This window comes from Phyllobates terribilis, unplaced genomic scaffold (genome assembly GCF_046119375.1).
Source record: "Phyllobates terribilis strain yellow unplaced genomic scaffold, ASM4611937v1 Scaffold_1__5_contigs__length_1240528914, whole genome shotgun sequence".
Taxonomy (NCBI): Eukaryota; Metazoa; Chordata; class Amphibia; order Anura; family Dendrobatidae; genus Phyllobates; species Phyllobates terribilis.
The window spans coordinates 975723440-975742896 of NW_027362761.1; the positions used below are offsets into that span (position 1 = coordinate 975723440).

Sequence of the window (19457 nt, forward strand, 5' to 3'; positions counted from 1 at the left end):
ATGTACTACTTTTGACAGAGAACTCTTCCAGTCTTTCTTCTCATCAGCTGTTAAAGTGCGCAACATCGACAATAATGTCCAGTTAAAATGTTCCACTTGTCCATTACCTTCTGGGTGATAGGGCATTGTGTGGCATCTCTGAATTCTACAGTACTTTCCTAGCTTGGCAAAGAGCTGGTTCCCAAATCTCTTCCTTGGTCGTGGTGTAACCTCGCAGGGAACCCAAACCTCAAAGCAAAATCATTGAAGATCTTCTCTGCTGCTGTTCAACCTGATTTATTGGTGGTGGTATATGCTTGAGCAAATCAAGTGAAATGGTCCATCACCACCAAGATGTATTCGTAACCACCCTTGCACGTCTCGAGATGTAGAAAGTCTATTGAGACCATTTCAAATGGATACGTAGTTTGGATGGTGCCCATAGGTGGCCGAGTTGATGTGTTGGGACGTTTATCTTTCAGATACCCACACTCCCTGGTCACGTACCTCTCAATATCTCTCTGCATGTACGGCCAGAAGAAACGTTCACGGATCAAATTTGTTGTCCTTTCCACCTCCAGGTGTCCCTTGTTTTCATGGAGTTCTTTGAAGACCAACCTACGGAATACTCTGGGTAGTACCAACTGCTGGTTTTGTCCTCCTTTATGATGCAGGATACCGTCTTCACTGAGGTAGAGCTTCATCCATTCTTTAATTAAAACAGATACTGCTGGTGACTCATGGTCTCTCTCCCGTTTACTTGGAAACCGATTTTGGTCCATATAAAGTAGTATTCTACCAATTAACTGATCTTCCCGTTGTGCTCTACGGATTTTCCCTTTTGGTAGTTGTTAAATAGACTGGGAGTGATCTTGTTCTCTTGCTTTTATGGTGGTTTCCACCATCAACGGACACTACAATGGTGTGTCTTCCTCTTGATAAGCTTGTACTGATTGGGCAATGCTCTTAATTACTTCCAGATCGACTTAGTCTGAGCATTCTTGCATGAACTCCTCAGGCTCTAGTGGCATTCTTGACAATCCGTCAGCATCCGCATTGCATTTTCCTTGCCTGTACTTGATGCTGAAATTAAAGTCAGCTAGTTCAGCGACCCATCTCTGACCCTTGCATTCAGTTTGGCTGTAGTAAGGACATAGGTCAAAGGGTTGTTGTCAGTGTATACCTCAAACTCTTTGCTGTAGTAAAGATAATCTCTAAGTTGTTCACAGATAGCCCATTTCAATGCCAGGAACTCCAATTTTCCGGAATGTAGATGGTAATTCTTCTCGGCGTCTGTCAACGTTCTAGAACCATAACCAATGACTCTCATTTTTACATATTGATGCTGATACAGGGCAGCTCCCAGAACAATATGAGAAGCGTCACAATGAAGAACAAATGGTAGATTGAAATCAGGATATTCCAAGATGGGTGGTTTTACCAGGTAGTCTACTAGTTCTTCCAATACCTCCTGGTGGTCTGCTGTCCAGAGAATGAGCTGTTGGGACGAAACAGCGTTGTTTCTTTTAAGCCCGGTCCTACCTGCGTTCTTCTTTTTCTCCGTGGGTGTTGTTGTTTCTGTCGTCCCCCCCAAGAGGAGGTATAGTGGGTCGGCAATCCTGGAGAAGTTCCGAACGTACGTACGATAGTAGGAGAGGAATCCTAATATCTGCCTCAACTCCCCGACTGTAGAGGGACACTTGTCTTTTAAGGCCAGTACCGGAGCGATTTCTGCTGGGTCCATGGTATATTCATCTCTGGACACAATTTTCGCTAGAAATCGGACTTGTCTTTTGACCCCACTTCTTTGGGGTCAACTTAACTCTGTGTTGTTGATACCGTTTTAATATGGTACTCACGTGTTCAACATGCTCCCGGAAGGTTTTGCTGTGTACCACATTGTCATCCAAGTACGGCTGGCAGATATTGTCCCTCAATCCTTCTAAATATGTCTCCATGCTCCTCTGGAATTCTGCTGGAGCCAAACTGAGCCCAAACGGTATGCGGATCCACTCATATAATCCCCGCGGTGTGATGAATGCTGTCAAGGGCCTACTGGATTCTTTGACAAACCTTTGGTGGTATACCTTGCCCTGATCCAGGACAGAGAACCAGGTGCTTCCTGATAGGCTATCCAGCATATCTTGGATCTTTGGTATCGCGTGTCGATCATGTACTGACTTTCGGTTTAGTTCCTGGTAATCACAACAGAGTCTCAACGTTCCGTCCTTCTTCTTAACACAGACAATAGGAGAGGAATAAGACAACTTTGACTTTTGGACCCAACCTCTGTTGATGAGATCTGGTAAATATTCTTTAACTTCACGATGTAATGGTTTTGGCACAGACATGTAACTTCTGGTTACTGGGGTCGTGTCTGTCAAATATATTTTCAACTGCAATGACAGGATACAGCCTATATCAGAGTCATATTTGGAGAATGCATGACACTCTTCTCTCAGCATCTGTTTTGCTACCGCTCGATCTTCAGCACACAAGTGTTCCAGGGGTGTTGGGGGATCCCAGGACTCCGAGCTGGGTCGTGCAATTTCTTCCCCTGGGCAAGTCTTGTTCCTTGGTGGGGAGACTGAATTCTCTGTAGACCCGTGGGCGGGTCTCACACTGGCTGGATATACTGTTTTAAGGGTTTCGATGTGACCTAACACAGTCTTTGGATCCCAGTCTAATTTCATGTCTCGTAGTATTCATCACCGGTACTGTCACTCGAGCAAACCCACGAGTAGGAATCGTAAGCACAGTTTCACCTTGAACTAGGCCTTCCGGAAGTTCTAAGGAGTCTTTTGGCACGAACAGTCTTTTCTGGACTTTTCTTCCAGTTCTACCCAGACTCCACACCTCACCCCCACCATTTGGTTTGCAGGGATGATGGTTGAGCGCCAGCCTACCTTGACTTCTTTTAGGTCCATTGTATTCTGTGCTTTCTTTACTCTATGAATCACATAGAGTATGGCGAGCAATGTGGCGATTGCATCCTCCACCAGCGCCCCTGCCTTGTGTTTCATGATGACTTCACTGATTACATTATAACCCAGGATAGGATCCTCTGCCACGTTCTGATCACTGGTCACAAAAAAAGGTACCAAAAGCTCAATGGTGTTGCTGTTCTTTGTGGACCTGAGTTGGAAAGTCACTTCCACCCAGCCTATGAAAGGGGTTTCGGACTGGTTGACGGCTTTGCCGTGGAGTTCCACTGGTCCCAAGAGTTCTTTTAGTGACCGAAGGCAAGTGTGTGGCAGGTAGCGCCTTCTCCTTTCTTCATTTAAAAGGCTTGCTTGGGCTCCTGTGTTCCACAGTGCTTTTACAAGGAGTCCATCTAGCTGGCACTGTATAAAGCATCTTTTACCAATTAGTTTGATGAGGCTATCTTTACTGACCGAGGAATCCTCCTCCCAATAGTACATCATGTGACCTCCACACTGGGCATTAAGTAACTGATGCCCCTGTCTCCCTTGCAGCTGTTGTAGATGGGTACACACTTGTGGATAGTACTGACGCAGCCATTTTACCTCATGCACTGTTCTAGGGTTTGGTGAGATTTGGATTTGCTTCTGGGGCCTCCTCCATGTTGCGGTTTCCAGTCGCCCCCCCACTGGTAACCTCCTGTCTTTTAACAACAGTCTATCCTTCAGTTCAATTGCTCTGAACAATAAACTTTGGGGTGATTCATTATTTTTCTGTGAGAACAATTCTGAAGTTTAAAATCATCTTCAGCTGTTGCAAGGTTAATTGACTCTTCATTTCTAGCATACTATGGAGGTTCAGTCCTGGGCTGATCGCTTTCACCAACCCCTCAACGATCTTATCTGGCTGGTTGCCTTTCTGTAAGCCTGCATCGATCTGGTGCAACAAGTTCTTATAAGACAGTCTCTCTTTCTGTTCACACGCTCCAATCTGTCCCAGGATCTTGAATTCTTTCCTTATGGTGATTTGTGATGTTAGAGAGGACTGTCTCCCTTATTTATCTAACCCAAGCTGGTTAAAGGTCCTGTCTGAATCTATCACCAATTCAGAGGTTTAGGTCGATTCCTGCAGGGCTGTTGTTAGGGCTTTGAATTGTTCTTTCAATTCCTGTAGTTAAGCCAGTGGACGGAGATTCCCGCTTTTGGTAATTGGTGCCGTCCCTCCATCCTCCAAAATCAACCTGGTTAGAAACTGTGTTCGTTCCTGGAGGAATGTCCCCATGACGTCTTCAGCTTCTTTCTCTCCCAGCTCATCCATTTTTTCATTAATGGCAGCTAACAGTTGCCTGCGGTTGTGTGCTTTAGAAATCTGTTCTTCTGACATCTTTATATGTTCTGCTACTGTTCTCAATTCTTCACAGGTTAACTGAAGAAGCAGCTCACTTATTCTGTTCATTTGGATTCCCATATCTATTGCTGCTAGTGAGTTTTCTTTAGGGCTGGTCCCCTTTAACTGGTGTAGCAGATTTGAGTTGAGGTGCTCTGCTGCTGTGTTTTTCCAGACACTTTTCCTCTTCTCCCTCTACACGCTAATTCCCGCTCAGGATACCCCATACGGGCCACCAATTTAACACGCACGCCGATAGGTTCAGATAGGGGCGAGACAGGTTACATGAATTCTTTGGAATCCTGGGGGACCGGTTACTCAGGGTGACCATAGACCATGTGCTGCAGCTTCTCTCAGGCACGCAGGGGTATTGACCCTCAGGCACAGACACGTAGGTTGTTTCACTTGCTGACCAGACACACTTGACAAAAGTCCTCATAAACGGTAGAACAGTAGCATTTAATAAGAAGCCACACAGCCAGTGCAAGTTAAGTCTTATGAGCAACAGGCTCCAGTGACAAACAGCACAGTTTCCTTAGCAGCACAGCAGTTCACAGTCTTCCCAGTAGTACAGGACAGCACAGTTCAAATGCAAAGGCACATTAATGAACACAGCATTCTTTACAGCACAATGAGATGGAGGAGGGGGCTTTGCTGAGAGACATGATGCCTGTGACACCATTTCTTCCAGTCCTTATCTTTCTGCCTGACAATACTCTGCACTGCTAGTTCAGGAACTCTACCCGACCTGTGCTTAGCTTCACTCCTGACTTGAATCCTTTTCACTTGCAGGGGCGCTTCTGTGAGATACAGAACACACACACCACCTTTCTCTTCAGCTCCAGCCAGACAGTAAACAACTTCCATACAATCCCCCTGGGGCGCTGCTAAAACACTTTCCTTCTCCTGTGGCTGTGTTAATCCCTCTAGTTGCTGGATGCTCCTGGAGCACAACACTTCCTGTCTCCTGTGCTTGTGTTACTTCTAATAGTTGCTGAATGCTTTTAAAGCAACAGCACTACTTGTGCATGTCACACTGTATCACGTTAGGAAATGAGTGAGGGTCGTGTCCTGAACGCCATGCTGAGCAAACCTGCTTCACTATTGCTCCTCTAGAATCAACCCTTACTTACAGTTTAGACCTGGAGAGCTGACAGGAGCTCAGAGCAGCACGTGCTTGTAATCTTTTTTTTTCCCCCTACCTTTATGTGCAAATCGCAGCTAGCCAATCAGGGCACAGGAAGCATCCACACTGTCCAGACACAAGGACTTGTGCCATTGGCTGCTGAAATCACATGTCCTCTCTATATAAAGAGTGGACATGTAGTGTTAGAGCCATTTTCTGATTAAAGCAGGTCACGGAGGCTGCTGATGACTCTGCTCCTGGATTCATTAGATTTTAGCTAGTAAGATAGGCATTTGCTTCTAAGTCAGATAGTTTAGATAGCTAGTGTCCTGTGTGTCTGTGAAATCGACCTTCCAGCAGATTTTTTTTTCTTGTGTCATTACTGAGGTCTAGACAAAGACAGCAGGACACATGTCATAGAAGTCTGTTGTGCACTGCTTCTATTGTGCTCCATGCACGAGTACACCTTTAAAAATCTATTTTTTTCACTTGCTAATGTGATACAGCAAGCCATAGTAGCCCACCTTGTCATTTTGTGAGGTTGAAATTCAGCTGTATGCAGAGCTCCTGCAGAGTAAAAAAATATATTTTGTTCATTTGCTAACATTTTGTTTTGTTTTCAATGTTTTGTTTATTGAAAGTCAGGAACAACAAAGAGTAATACAACATCAATAGAATTGTATCATAAAGGTTTTCGGTCATATCAATCGAGTGTTTGGAATACAAATGAATTAAGAGGAATAAGGCTGTCTGACCACGATGCGTTTTTTAAGCGTTTCCGCAGCGGCAAAAACGCTGCAGAAACGCTTAAAAAACGCAATGTAGAAGGCCTGCCGTGTTCCAAAATTATAATCCCCATGCAGAAATTTCCGCTGCGGGTTATCATTGCGGAAAAAAATGCAGCACTACCAATTATTTTGTAGAATCGCTGCGTTTTCGCCCCCATTGACTTTCATTCGAACACTTGGATTCCGCATCACTGGATCTCTACATGCGGAATCCATGCGTTTCAATGTGCGGATGGTACCCGGGTGTGGAGGAGAGGAGACTCTCCTTCGGACCCGGGTACCATAGAACCTGTAAAAAAAGAATAAAATAAAAAATAAATATGATATTTACCTTCTGATGGCCCCCGGTCTCCTTGTCTTCACTTGCCGGCAGATCGCGGTGGACTGAAGGACCTGCGCTGACGTCATAGTCATGTGACGGCAGGTCCTTCAGTGTAGTGTACCGCGAGCTGCTGGCAAGCCAGGACTGAGCGAACAAAAACTGCGGGGGCTATTGGAAAGTAAGTATAGATTTATTTTTTTATTTTATACCATTCTTTTACAGTCACACTATATAAATCCATGCCGGTTGCATGGATTTATATAGTGTGACCAAGTTAACAAGCACTTTCCAAGTGATGCTAAAATCGATTGGAAAGCGCTTGACAACCCGCATGCGGAAATGCATGTGAAGAACGCTTCATATCAGCAAGTCCCTGGCAGGAAAAACGCATGTACAATCCGCATGTACAATCCGCATGCGTTTTTTCTGCCAGAGAGATGCAGAAATGCTCAGGAAAAAATCCGGAGCATTTCTTCATCGTGGGTACAAAGCCTTAAACTATTTCTCGTAGAGTATATTATAATCATCGAAACAACAAAGCGAATGAAATTAGGTATGACAATTTCAAGTATTTTGGAATAAAACATTACAGAAAGGAAACAGATTATTTGATACAACTAGAACAATTGAAGTATGAGGGGGAAAAAATGCTGTTTGGGGAATAGGGGGAGGAAGTTGAAGAGGAGAAGAGTGTAGAAGCAAGGGGGGTGGTCCAGATGTTGCCTAGTATTATCATAGCGTTATTAGTAGAGACTACGTGCCAAGAGATAAAAAGTTAGTGGAGATTCTGTAATTCTGCTAAGATTCCATGTGTTTCAATGTGCGGATGGTACCCGGGTCTGGAGAAGAGGAGACTCTCCTCCGGACCTGGGTACCATAGAACCTGTAAAAAAAAGAATAAACTAAAAAATATACATTATACTTACCTTCTGATGGCCCCCGGTGCCTTTATCCGATGTGTCCTGGCTTTCCGGCAGTTCGCGGTAGACTAAAGGACCTGTGGTAACCTGTGGTAACGTCATTTAGTCATGTGACGGGTCACGCGACCGCTGACGTCGGCAGGCCATCAGAAGGTAAGTATATATTTATTTTTTACCATTCTTTTACGGTCACACTATATAAATGCCGGTTGCATGGATTTATATAGTGTGACCAAGTTGTCAAGTACTTTTCCAAGTGATGCTAAAATCGATTGGAAAGCGCTTGACAACCCGCATGCGGAAATGCATGTGAAGAACGCTTCATATCCGCTTGTCCCTGGCAGGAAAAACGCATGTACAAACACATTTGAAACACAAAAATACATATAAACAGACATCACACAATGATATCTGCCTGCACACACACACACACACACTCACTCACTCAATCACTCACACACACACACACTCTCACACATACACACTCACCATCCCCCGGCTCGGCTCCAGTCCTCCAGCTCCTCTCCGATGCAGCAGTGCAGCACGCACTGCGTGACGTCACACTAGCAGACATGGCCGCACACAGGGCCGTGTCTCCTAGCTGTGACTCGGCCGGGCCAGTACACAGGGAAGTTAACAGGTGCAGTGCTGGCCCGGCCGAAGAAGAAGTAGCAGCCGTGCGCCGCTGCTGGGGGAGCGGTCCAGGGGCCCCCCACCTCTGACTGCCAGTATGTGCCGCGGTGCCGCACATATTATAATGAGGGCAATCTGGCCATGGACGCCCCGGAGCCCCGGGCTCCCTGGAGCCCCGGAGCCCCGGGCGGTAGCCCAGATTGCCCTCATTATAATCCGAATATGTTTGTAGGAAGGTCCAGTCCACCCTGTCGAAGGCTTTCTCTGCATTGCTGCCTAAGAACACCAATGGGAGTTTATGTTGGATAGAGTACTACGTTAAATGGAGAACACACCAGGTGATATCCTTGCCCTCCCTTCCCTTGATGAAGCCAGTTTGTTCTGAAGAAATAAGGCTGGGCAGATATTCAGCAATGCATTTTACTAGCATGCTAGCATATCTTGACAAGGTGACATATGTTGACAAGTTGACATATGGCGGACTGTATCACTCACACATCATACACCTCCACTATGCTAGCCAAAGTGTTAAAAAAAATTTAGTTTCAACGCAATAATTTCCAAACACTTTTTCAATCAATTTTACAAATTTTTGCCGATTTTAAGAGAAAATGCTTGGGTTTCCAATCACGAATCCGAATGTGCCATATTCGTGCCGAATTTGAAACTTGTAATCGTTTTTCAAACATATTCACTCATCACTTCTCTTGAGTGGCACATTCGGATTCGTGAGCAGAGGGACGTGTTTGATGAGGGGAGGGGTTGGGGAGAGCTGACAGGAGCTCAGAGCAGCGCCATGCTTGAAATCTTTTTTTTTTCCCATAACTTTATGTGTGCAAATCACAGCTAGCCAATCAGGACGCAGGAAGCATCCACACTGTCCAGGCACAAGGACTTGTGCCATTGGCTGCTGAAATCACAGGTCCTCTCTATACAAAGAGCGGACATGTTGTGTTAGCGCCATTTTCTGATTAAAGTCACAGAGGCTGCTGCTGACTCTGCTCCTGGATTCATTAGATTTTAGCTAGTTAGATAGGCGGTTGCTTCTAAGTCAGATAGTTTAGATAGCTAGTATCATGTGTGTCTGTGAAATCGACTTTCCAGCAGATTTTTTTTTCTTGTGCCATTACTGTGGTCCAGACAAAGATAGCAGGGCTCATGTCATAGAAGTCTGTAGTACTCCTTTAAAAATCTATTTTTTTCACTTGCCAATGTGATACACCAAGCCATAGTAGCCCACCTTGTCATTTTGTGGGGTTGAAATTTAGCTGTATGCAGAGCTTCTGCAGAGTAAAAAAATCTATTTTGTTCATTTGCTAACATTTTGTTTTGTTTTCAATGTTTTGTTTATTGAAAGTCAGGAACAACAAAGAGTAATACAACATCAATTGAATTGGATCGTAAAGGTTTTAGGTCATATCAATCGAATGTTTGGAATACAAATGAATTAAGAGGAATAAAAATATTTCTCGTAGAGTATATTATAGTCATTGAAACAACGAAGCTAATGAAATTAGGTATGACAATTCAAGATTTTCCAAGTATTTTGGAATAAAACATTACAGAAAAGAAACAGATTATGTGAAACAACTAGAACAATTGAAGTATGAGGGGAAAAAAATGCTGTTTGGGGAATAGATGGAGGAAGTTGAAGAGGAGATGGGTGTAGAAGCAAGGGGGGTGGTCCAGATGTTGCCTAGTATTATCATAGCGTTATTAATAGAGGCTACGTGCCAAGAGATAAAAAGTTAGCTAAGATTCTGTAATTCTGCCAAGGTGTCCACACACAATGGAAAGAAGTTAGGTTATGTAGTCAGAGAGCAGCTAATTTTTCAGTATGGTATAATTGATCGATCTTGAGGAGTAATTGTTTCTTATTTGGAATATTAGTTGTGTGCCATAATGGCAGTATAAGGAGTTTACAAGCTGCTAGAACAAAAGAAACTAGTTTGGATAGGGTTTTATTATTGGATTTAATTGGGAAATTTAAAAATATTTGTTCAGGAGTTAGTTTTATGAGCATGTGGAGAAGTTCTGTCAGGGTTTGAGAGACTATCTTCCAGAATTCTTGAATGACCGGGCAAGACCACCGCATATGAAGGTAGGATCCTTTATCTCTTTCACAATTCCAGCGAAGGTCGGAGGTGGAGGGGAACCATTTATGGGACTGAAGAGGTGTTGTATACCATTGAGTAATTATTTTATAGAAGTTTCCTTGGACTCTAACACAATGTAGGGGGGCATGTTAAAAATTATATATGTGTGCTCTTCTGAGGAATATCTCTTTTAAGCAATATATTGTAGAGACATGCAAATTCATATGTGGTGAGTGGTCTAGAGGGGTCACCATAAGTCATTGTCTGAAGCACTGTCTTTTTTAAAGATTTGTAGTGAAGAAAAGTAATATTGGATAGTGTGGGTAAAGCCTTCATTTCCTGATAGGGACTAAAAGAGCCATCCTTTAATAGGTGATCTATTAAGGGGGAAGCATCTGGGTTTCTACTTATATTATGTACCATGGATTTCTCTAAGCTTGACGCCATAAAGTCCGGCACTCGAGATAAAGGGGAAAGGGGAGGAGAGAGAGAATCTGCAACTGATCTCCAGCAATTAGCCATTGTACAGGTTAGAAGATTGTGAAATGTGTTTTTATGTGTTAAGGCGGGGGACGAAAAGATTATGGAGCGTAACGGAATGGGAAACATATGTTCCTCCATATTGAGCCAGGGTTTCCGCTGCAGTTTTCTGATCCAATCAATAGTCCTGGAAAGTGTGGCTGCTTGGTAGTAAAATGGATATTGGGAGTAGTGTTGAGCCACCCCCGTAGTGTTCGGGTTCGGTTCGGTTCGTCGAACACCGGGATGTTCGAGGAACTGTTCGTCGAACAGTTCGTCGAACACCTTAGAACACCGTCGAACACCGTTAAAACCAATGGCAGGCAAACAAAAACACATAGAAACACATAGAAAACACCTGCAAAGGTGTCCAAAAGCTGACAAACTGCTCAGAAGACACTCTCTTTAAAAAAAGCCGGCCGGCAAATTCAGCAGCGGCATACACCGGTACCCGACAATTTAGACAAGAAGGAATAGAGCATCACACATAGATTAGATCGATAGAAACATGTCAGTCACACATATAAGAAGCACAGTGACAGTGTTGGTTACTGCACTTGTCATTTAGTGTAAAGGATTTATTAAAAAAAATATTAGTGTTTTCATGCACCGTCTCTTTAAAAAAGCCGGCCGGCAATTCAGCAGCGGTACCCGACAATTTATAACAGACAGAATAGAGCTTCACACATAGATTAGATAGATAGAAACATGTCAGTCACATATATATGAAGTACAGTGATAGTGTTGGTTACTGTACTTGTCATTTAGTATTAAAATAAAGGATTTATTATTAAAAAAATTGGCGTGGGGTTCCCCTTAATTTTAGGCTCTAGCGGAGGTTAAGCAGACGGCTGGGGCAGATGTTTGAAGCCTGGGAAGGGGGTAATACCCACGGAGCTTCCCAGGCTACTAATATCAGCCCCCAGCTGAATACATAGCCTTTACTAGCTATTAAAATGGGGGACCCCCCAAAAAAAATGACGTGGGGTCCCCCCTAATTTAATAGCTAGCAAAGGCTAGGCAGACAGCTGGGGGCTGATATTAATAGCCCAGGAAGGGAGCCATGAATATTGGCCCCCTCCCAGGCTAGAAACACCAGCCGTCAGCCGCCCCAGAAATGGCGCATTCATAGGATGCGCCAATTCTGGCACTTAGCCTCGCTCTTCCACGCTGCCCTGGTGCGGTGGCAGGGGGTAATAGGGTTGGGGTTGATGTCAGCTTATAATGCCAGCTGACATCAAGCCCAGGTTAGTAATGGAGAGGCGTCTATAAGACACCCCCATTACTAACCCCATAGTCAAAGTTAAAAAAAACACAAACACCCAGAATAAAGTCCTTTAATTGAAATAAAGACACAATCCTTTATTGTTCTAAATTAAACCATACTTACCATCACGCCCATTCCAGCTGAAGCCAACGATCTCCTGCAATAAAAGAAAAATAATAAAGCAACCTCATCCTTACCTTTCCATGGTTCCCACGACAGCTTCAGCTCTGCTACATCGAGATGACAGGCTGGACCGCAGCAGAACGCTGCCATCCAGCCTGTCATCCCGCAGACACTGAGAAGCGCAGGCTTGCTTGCGCTGCTCAGCGTCTCTCTGTGACGACATCCAGATGAGCCGAGTTCATGTCCAATGAACTCGGCTCACCTCATGCACGTCACTGACAGCGTGGGAAAATTCTCACGCTGAAGCGCTGATTGCAGGAGAATTTTCCCACGCTGTCAGTGACGTGCAGGAGGTGAGCTGAGTTCATTGGACATGAGCTCACCTCATGCACATCACTGACAGCGTGGGAGAATTCTGCTGCACTCAGCACTTCAGCGTGAGAATTTTCCCACGCTGTCAGTGACGTGCATGAGGTGAGCCGAGTTCATTGGACATGACCTCGGCTCATCTGGATGCCGTCACAGCGAGACAGTGAGGAGCGCAAGCATGCCTGCGCTTCTCAGTGTCTGCGGGATGACAGACTGGATGGCAGCGTTCTGCTGCGGTCCAGCCAGTCATCTCGATGTAGCAGAGCTGAAGCTGTCGTGGGAACCATGGAAAGGTAAGGATGAGGTTGGTTTATTATTTTTCTTTTATTGCAGGAGATCGTTGGCTTCAGCTGGAATGGGTGTGATGGTAAGTATGGTTTAATTTAGAACAATAAAGAATTGTGTCTTTATTTCAATTAAAGGACTTTTTTCTGGGTGTTGTGTTTTTTTTAAATACTTTACTAGAAATTCATGGTGGTCATGTCTAATACTGGTGTGACCCCATGAATTTTGGGCTTGGGGCCAGCTGATAATACCAAGCTGGCCCTAACCCCTTTATTACCCAGTGAGCCACCGCACCAGGGCCCTGGATGAGTTGGGTACAGCGCCAGAAGATGGCGCTTCTATGAACGCGCCATTTTCCGGGGTGGCTGCGGACTGCAATTTGTAGCGGGGGGGGGCCCAGAAAGCTTGGGCCTCCCTGCGCTGCAGATTCCAGCCCCCAGCTGCCTAGTTGTACCTGGCTGGACACAAAAATAGGGCGAAGCCCCACGTACTTTTTTTTAAATTATTTCATGAAATTCATGAAATAATTAAGAAAAAAAGGCCTTCCCTATATTGTTGTGTCCGGCCAGGTACAAATAGGCTGCTGGTGGTTGGGGGCAGCCCGTTCCTGCCTGCTGTACCTGGCTGGACACAAATATAGTGCGAAGCCCCACTTCAATTTTTTTAAATTATTTCAGGAAATTCATGAAATAATTAAAAAAAAATTGACGTGGGGCTTCGCACTATATTTGTGTCCAGTCAGGTGCAGCAGGCAGGAACGGGCTGCCCCCAACCACCAGCTGCCTATTTGTACCTGGCCGGACACAACAATATAGGGAAGCCCTTTTTTTCTTAATTATTTCATGAAATAATTTAAAGAAAATTGACGTGGGGCTTCTCCCTGTTTTTGTGTCCAGCCAGGTACAACTAGGCAGCTGGGGGCTGGAATCCGCAGCGCAGGGAGGCCCAAGCTTTCTGGGCCACCCCCGCTGCAAATTGCAGTCCGCAGCCACCCCGGAAAATGGCGCGTTCATAGAAGCGCCATCTTCTGGCGCTGTACCCAACTCATCCAGGGCCCTGATGCGGTGGCTCACTGGGTAATAAAGGGGTTAGGGCCAGCTTGGCATTATCAGCTGGCCCTAAGCCCGAAATTCATGGGGTCACGCCAATATTAGACATGACCACCATGAATTTCTAGTAAAGTATTTAAAAAAAACACAACACCCAGAAAAAAGTCCTTTAATTGAAATAAACACACAATTCTTTATTGTTCTAAATTAAACCATACTTACCATCACGCCCATTCCAGCTGAAGCCAACGATCTCCTGAAATAAAAGAAAAATAATAAAGCAACATCATCCTTACCTTTCCATGGTTCCCATGACAGCTTCAGCTCTGCTACATCGAGATGACAGGCTGGACCGCAGCAGATCGCTGCCATCCAGCCTCTCATCCCGCAGACACTGAGAAGCGCAGGCTTGCTTGCGCTCCACAGTGTCTCTCTGTGACGACATCCAGATGAGCCGAGTTAATGTCCAATGAACTCGGCTCACCTCATGCACGTCACTGACAGCGTGGGAAAATTCTCCTGCACTCAGCGCTTCAGTGTGGGAGAATTCTCACACTGAAGCGCTGAGTGCAGGAGAATTCTCCCACGCTGTCAGTGACGTGCAGGAGGTGAGCTGAGTTCATTGGACATGAGCTCACCTCATGCACGTCACTGACAGCGTGGGAGAATTCTCCTGCACTCACCTCTTCAGCGTGAGAATTTTCCCACGCTGTCAGTGACGTGCATGAGGTGAGCCGAGTTCATTGGACATGAACTCGGCTCATCTGGATGTCGTCACAGAGAGACGCTGAGCAGCGCAAGCAAGCCTGCGCTTCTCAGTGTCTGCGGGATGACAGGCTGGATGGCAGCGTTCTGCTGCGGTCCAGCCTGTCATCTCGATGTAGCAGAGCTGAAGCTGTCGTGGGAACCATGGAAAGGTAAGGATGAGGTTGCTTTATTATTTTTCTTTTATTGCAGGAGATCGTTGGCTTCAGCTGGAATGGGCGTGACGGTAAGTATGGTTTAATTTAGAACAATAAAGGATTGTGTCTTTATTTCAATTAAAGGACTTTATTCTGGGTGTTTGTGTTTTTTTTAACTTTGACTATGGGGTTAGTAATGGGGGTGTCTTATAGACGCCTCTCCATTACTAACCTGGGCTTGATGTCAGCTGGCATTATAAGCTGACATCAACCCCAACCCTATTACCCCCTGCCACCGCACCAGGGCAGCGTGGAAGAGCGAGGCTAAGTGCCAGAATTGGCGCATCCTATGAATGCGCCATTTCTGGGGCGGCTGACGGCTGGTGTTTCTAGCCTGGGAGGGGGCCAATATTCATGGCTCCCTTCCTGGGCTATTAATATCAGCCCCCAGCTGTCTGCCTAGCCTTTGCTAGCTATTAAATTAGGGGGGACCCCACGTCATTTTTTTTGGGGTGTCCCCCATTTTAATAGCTAGTAAAGGCTATGTATTCAGCTGGGGGCTGATATTAGTAGCCTGGGAAGCTCCGTGGGTATTACCCCCTTCCCAGGCTTCAAACATCTGCCCCAGCCGTCTGCTTAACCTCCGCTAGAGCCTAAAATTAAGGGGAACCCCACGCCAATTTTTTTAATAATAAATCCTTTATTTTAATACTAAATGACAAGTACAGTAACCAACACTATCACTGTACTTCATATATATGTGACTGACATGTTTCTATCTATCTAATCTATGTGTGAAGCTCTATTCTGTCTGTTATAAATTGTCGGGTACCGCTGCTGAATTGCCGGCCGGCTTTTTTAAAGAGACGGTGCATGAAAACACTATTATTTTTTTTGATAAATCCTTTACGCTAAATGACAAGTACAGTAAGCAACACTGTCACTGTACTTCGTATATATGTGGCTGACATGTTTCTATCTATCTAATCTATGTGTGAAGCTCTATTCTGTCTGTTATAAATTGTTGGGTACATATGCTGAATTGCCGGCCGGCTTTCTTAAAGAGACGGTGCATGAAAACACTATTATTTTTTTTGATAAATCCTTTACGCTAAATGACAAGTACAGTAAGCAGCACTTTCACTGTACTTCGTATATATGTGGCTGACATGTTTATATCTATCTAATCTATGTGTGAAGCTCTATTCTTTCGGTTCTAAATTGTCGGGTACAGGTGTATGCCGCTGCTGAATTGCCGGCTTTTCATGTTTCACTGTTGGCACTGTTCCCATCGATTTGGGCAATCACTGTAATGCCACAACCACCATGGCTGTGGCATTACAGTGAGTGGCAGACAATCCCTGCATGATTGGTGCTCTAAATAGCGCCAGACATGCAGGACACGCTTTTGGTGCACGAACAGTTATCGAACATAACCTCGAACAGCCGAATTTTTTGCAAATCGTTCGGGTTCGTCGAACAACTCGAACACCGCCCAAAACAGCTCGAATTTGAGATTGGCGAACAGTTCTAGTCGAACACCGCTCATCTCTAATTGGGAGCTCCCATACCACCCGATCTCTTAGAGAGCGAAAGGGTATGTGAGTTAAGTCTCGATTTGTGTTTGTTCCAGATGTATTTAAAGAAAAATGAATTGATTTTGGTTAGGTATGTTTTTGATAATGTGATGGGTAGCATTTGGAATAAGTAAATGAATTTGGGCAAGGGGCAATAGAATACTTTTAATTAGGTTTTTCCTACCAATCCAGGAGAGATAGGGGGCTCTCGATCTCTTAGTATGTTTCATGACTGATGCAAGAAGAGGTTTATAGCTTAGATTAAATAGATCCCTATAGGATGTACCTATCTTAATGCCAAAGTATGAGTTGTAATTATCGGACCAACAGAATGAAAATTGAGATTTATAGCGTTCTATAGTTTGTGTGGGTATGTTAATGCTCAATGCCTCAGATTTAGATAAGTTTATTTTAAAATTGGACAGGGAACCATACCTCTCCACAATCTGCATAAGGGCTGGGATGCCCTTGTTTTGTCGTGTCATTGTGATTAGATGGTCATCAGCAAAGGCCATGGTTTTGTGGTGTATCCCATGTAAGTTTACTCCCACTATTTCACAACATTGGTTGATGGATTTAATTAAGGGTTCCTTCGCCATTATAAATAAAAGGGGGGAGAGGGGACAGCCCTGCCTTGTTCCATTATTTATAGTAAATGGTTTAGTGAGGGAATTATTGAGTTTGATTTTGGCTGAGGGATGACTGTACATTTGGAGTATTGCTGCTATAACATCAGAGGGAAAATTAAAGCATCTAAGTGCCTCTTGTAGGAAGGTCAAGTCCACCCTGTTGAATGCTTTCTCCGCATCAGTGCCTAAGAGCACCAATGGAAGTTTATGTTGGACAGAGTACTACATTAAATGGAGAACACGCCAAGCGTTATCCTTGCCCTCCCCCCTCCTTGATGAAGCTAGTTTGGTCTGAAGAAATGGGGCTTGGCAGATAGTCAGCAATGTGTTTTGCTAGTGACTCGCCCCCTGGGCCAGTGCTGTAGTGCGGCGCGCGTGCGCGCGGGGGGGTACCCGGAGCCGGATCCGATGGGGGAAGTAGTCTTCTTGTGGCGGTGACCCGGTCCGTGCCCAGGGTGGTCAAACTAAGTGGCAGTTATTGGTATGATGGTATTAGTGTCCGACTACGCCACCCGTTGATTTGCGGTCGCAAGGCCGCCACTGCAAAACAGTCCGCTGAGGCCGATGGTATATATGTGCAGCTATGGTGGTATAACCCCCAACGGGAGAGGTATAGCCTCAGGGCAGCTGGTGCGGGTGAAGGGAGTGATAGTAAGAGCGTCCCGGTACCTATGGTGCTGGTGGTGCGATGGAACACAGAGACTGATTGCAGTTTTCAATGCTTTACTCACAGTTGTTATTAACGTCAGTCCTGCAGGTGATGACGACCCGAGCCATGCTGCGTCCACCAGGTACGGGGCTCGACCAACCCCCAGGCAGTTCCAGAGTGTGACCTTGAACTCCTTTCCCCGTTCCTTTCTCTGGCCGTCCCCACTAGGGACCCACCCATGTCCAGCTTCCTCGGGCCTTCTGGTGGCGAAACCTTTCTCCGGTCTCCCTGACCCTATGTGGCGTGCCTTCGTGGTGGGTGTAGTGAGTGGTCGCGCCAAGACGTGGCCACGACCTCCGGTTCCTGGCTGAGGATAAGTGGCCTCCACCAGTTTGGGATCTGGTACCCTGATCTGCCAACCCTTCACCCGCTGACTCCTAGCGTGTTCGGGTTCCTTCTTGCTTCATGTCTCTGGGCCTTTCCTTATGTTTCATTCTTTCCTTGCTTCTTGTTCCTTTCTTCTTCACTCTTGCTCCCTCCAGGGGCAGCACCCAGACAGGGCTGCTGCTCCCTGTCACTCCTCTTCTCACTCTTCTTCTTTCTGACTGAACTGAACCCACTCCTAAGATGGTGCCCACCTTTTATACTCCCTCTGACACCCGAGCCCAGGTGACTAGCAACCAATGGGCTCCTTCCTATGCCCAGAAACCCACTCCCATCTGCCCCTACACCACTGGGATATTCCTCCCCCCCTCCCCACTCCAGCCAGGAACTGAAGCTGTCGTACCTGCACATCTTTCTAGTGGGAGTACCGTCGGTCTGTTCCTCGGAAATGGGGTGTGTGTGGTGCATGCAGCTAACTGAGTTCTAGTCCACACTCCATCCTTACCCGGGAGTGGAATACCACACCTCTGGTTCGAGGTGCAATACCCCTGTAGCAGCCGAGCCCTCGGGGTGCTACACTAGCATACTAGCATATGTTTTAAGATCTACATTTAGTAAGGATATCGGTCTGTAATTACTACAGCATTCTGGATACTTACCTTCTTTATGTATAAAAGAGATGTGAGCTTCCATTCACTGAGGGGGAAAGGACTCGTCTTGGAGTATTCTGTTAACACATTTTAAGAAAGTTCTAATATCTTAGAGAAGGTCTTATAATATGTAACAGGTAGACCATCAGGGCCAGGGGCTTTCCCTATAGGGTTATTTAACCCCTTTACAACACAAGGTTTGCACGTTAATGACCAGGCCAATTTTTACAATTCTGACCACTGTCACTTTATGAGGTAATTATTCTGGAACGCTTCAATGGATCCCCCTGATTCTGAGACAGTTTTTTTTGTGACATATTGTACTTCATAATTGTGGTAAAATTTCACTTGTGTTTATTTGTGAAAAAAACGGAAATTTAGCAATTTTCAAAATTTGAATTTTTATGCCCTTAAATCAGAGAGATATGTCACACAAAATAGTTAATAAATAACATTTCCCACATGTCTACTTTACATCACTACAATTTTAGAACCAATTTTTTTTTTTATTAGGGAGCTATAAGGGTTAAAAGTTGACCAGCGATTTCTCATTTTTCCAACAAAATTTACAAAACCATTTTTTTAGGGACCACATCACATTTGAAGTCACTTTGAGGGGTCTTTATGACAGAAAACACCCAAAAGTGACACCATTCTAAAAACTGCACCCCTCAAGGTGCTCAAAACCACATTCAAGAACTTTATTAACCCTTCAGGTGCTTCACAGGAACATTTAACTTTTTTCACAAAAATGTTACTTTAGTACTTTAGACCAAATTTTTTATTTTCACAGGGGTAACAGGAAAAAATGGACCCCAAAATTTGTTGTGCAATTTCCCCTGAGCACGCAGATACCCCATATTTGGGGAAAAAACACTGTTT

General features: G+C 45.0%; 1 protein-coding gene and 1 long non-coding RNA gene across 3 annotated transcripts in view; one reads left to right on the forward strand and one right to left on the reverse strand.

The window, feature by feature from the left end:
• The window catches only part of LOC141156695 (uncharacterized), a 467223-nt gene that overhangs the window by 204120 nt on the left and 243646 nt on the right, over positions 1-19457 (reverse strand). The gene's annotated exons all lie outside the window — the stretch shown is intronic.
• The window catches only part of LOC141156683 (cytochrome P450 3A8-like), a 476433-nt gene continuing 466826 nt past the window's right edge, over positions 9851-19457 (forward strand). For both annotated transcript variants that reach the window (XM_073642945.1, XM_073642936.1), the window contains exon 1: positions 9851-10177. The gene's annotated coding sequence lies outside the window, so the exon portion shown is untranslated. The remainder of the gene's footprint in view (positions 10178-19457) is intronic.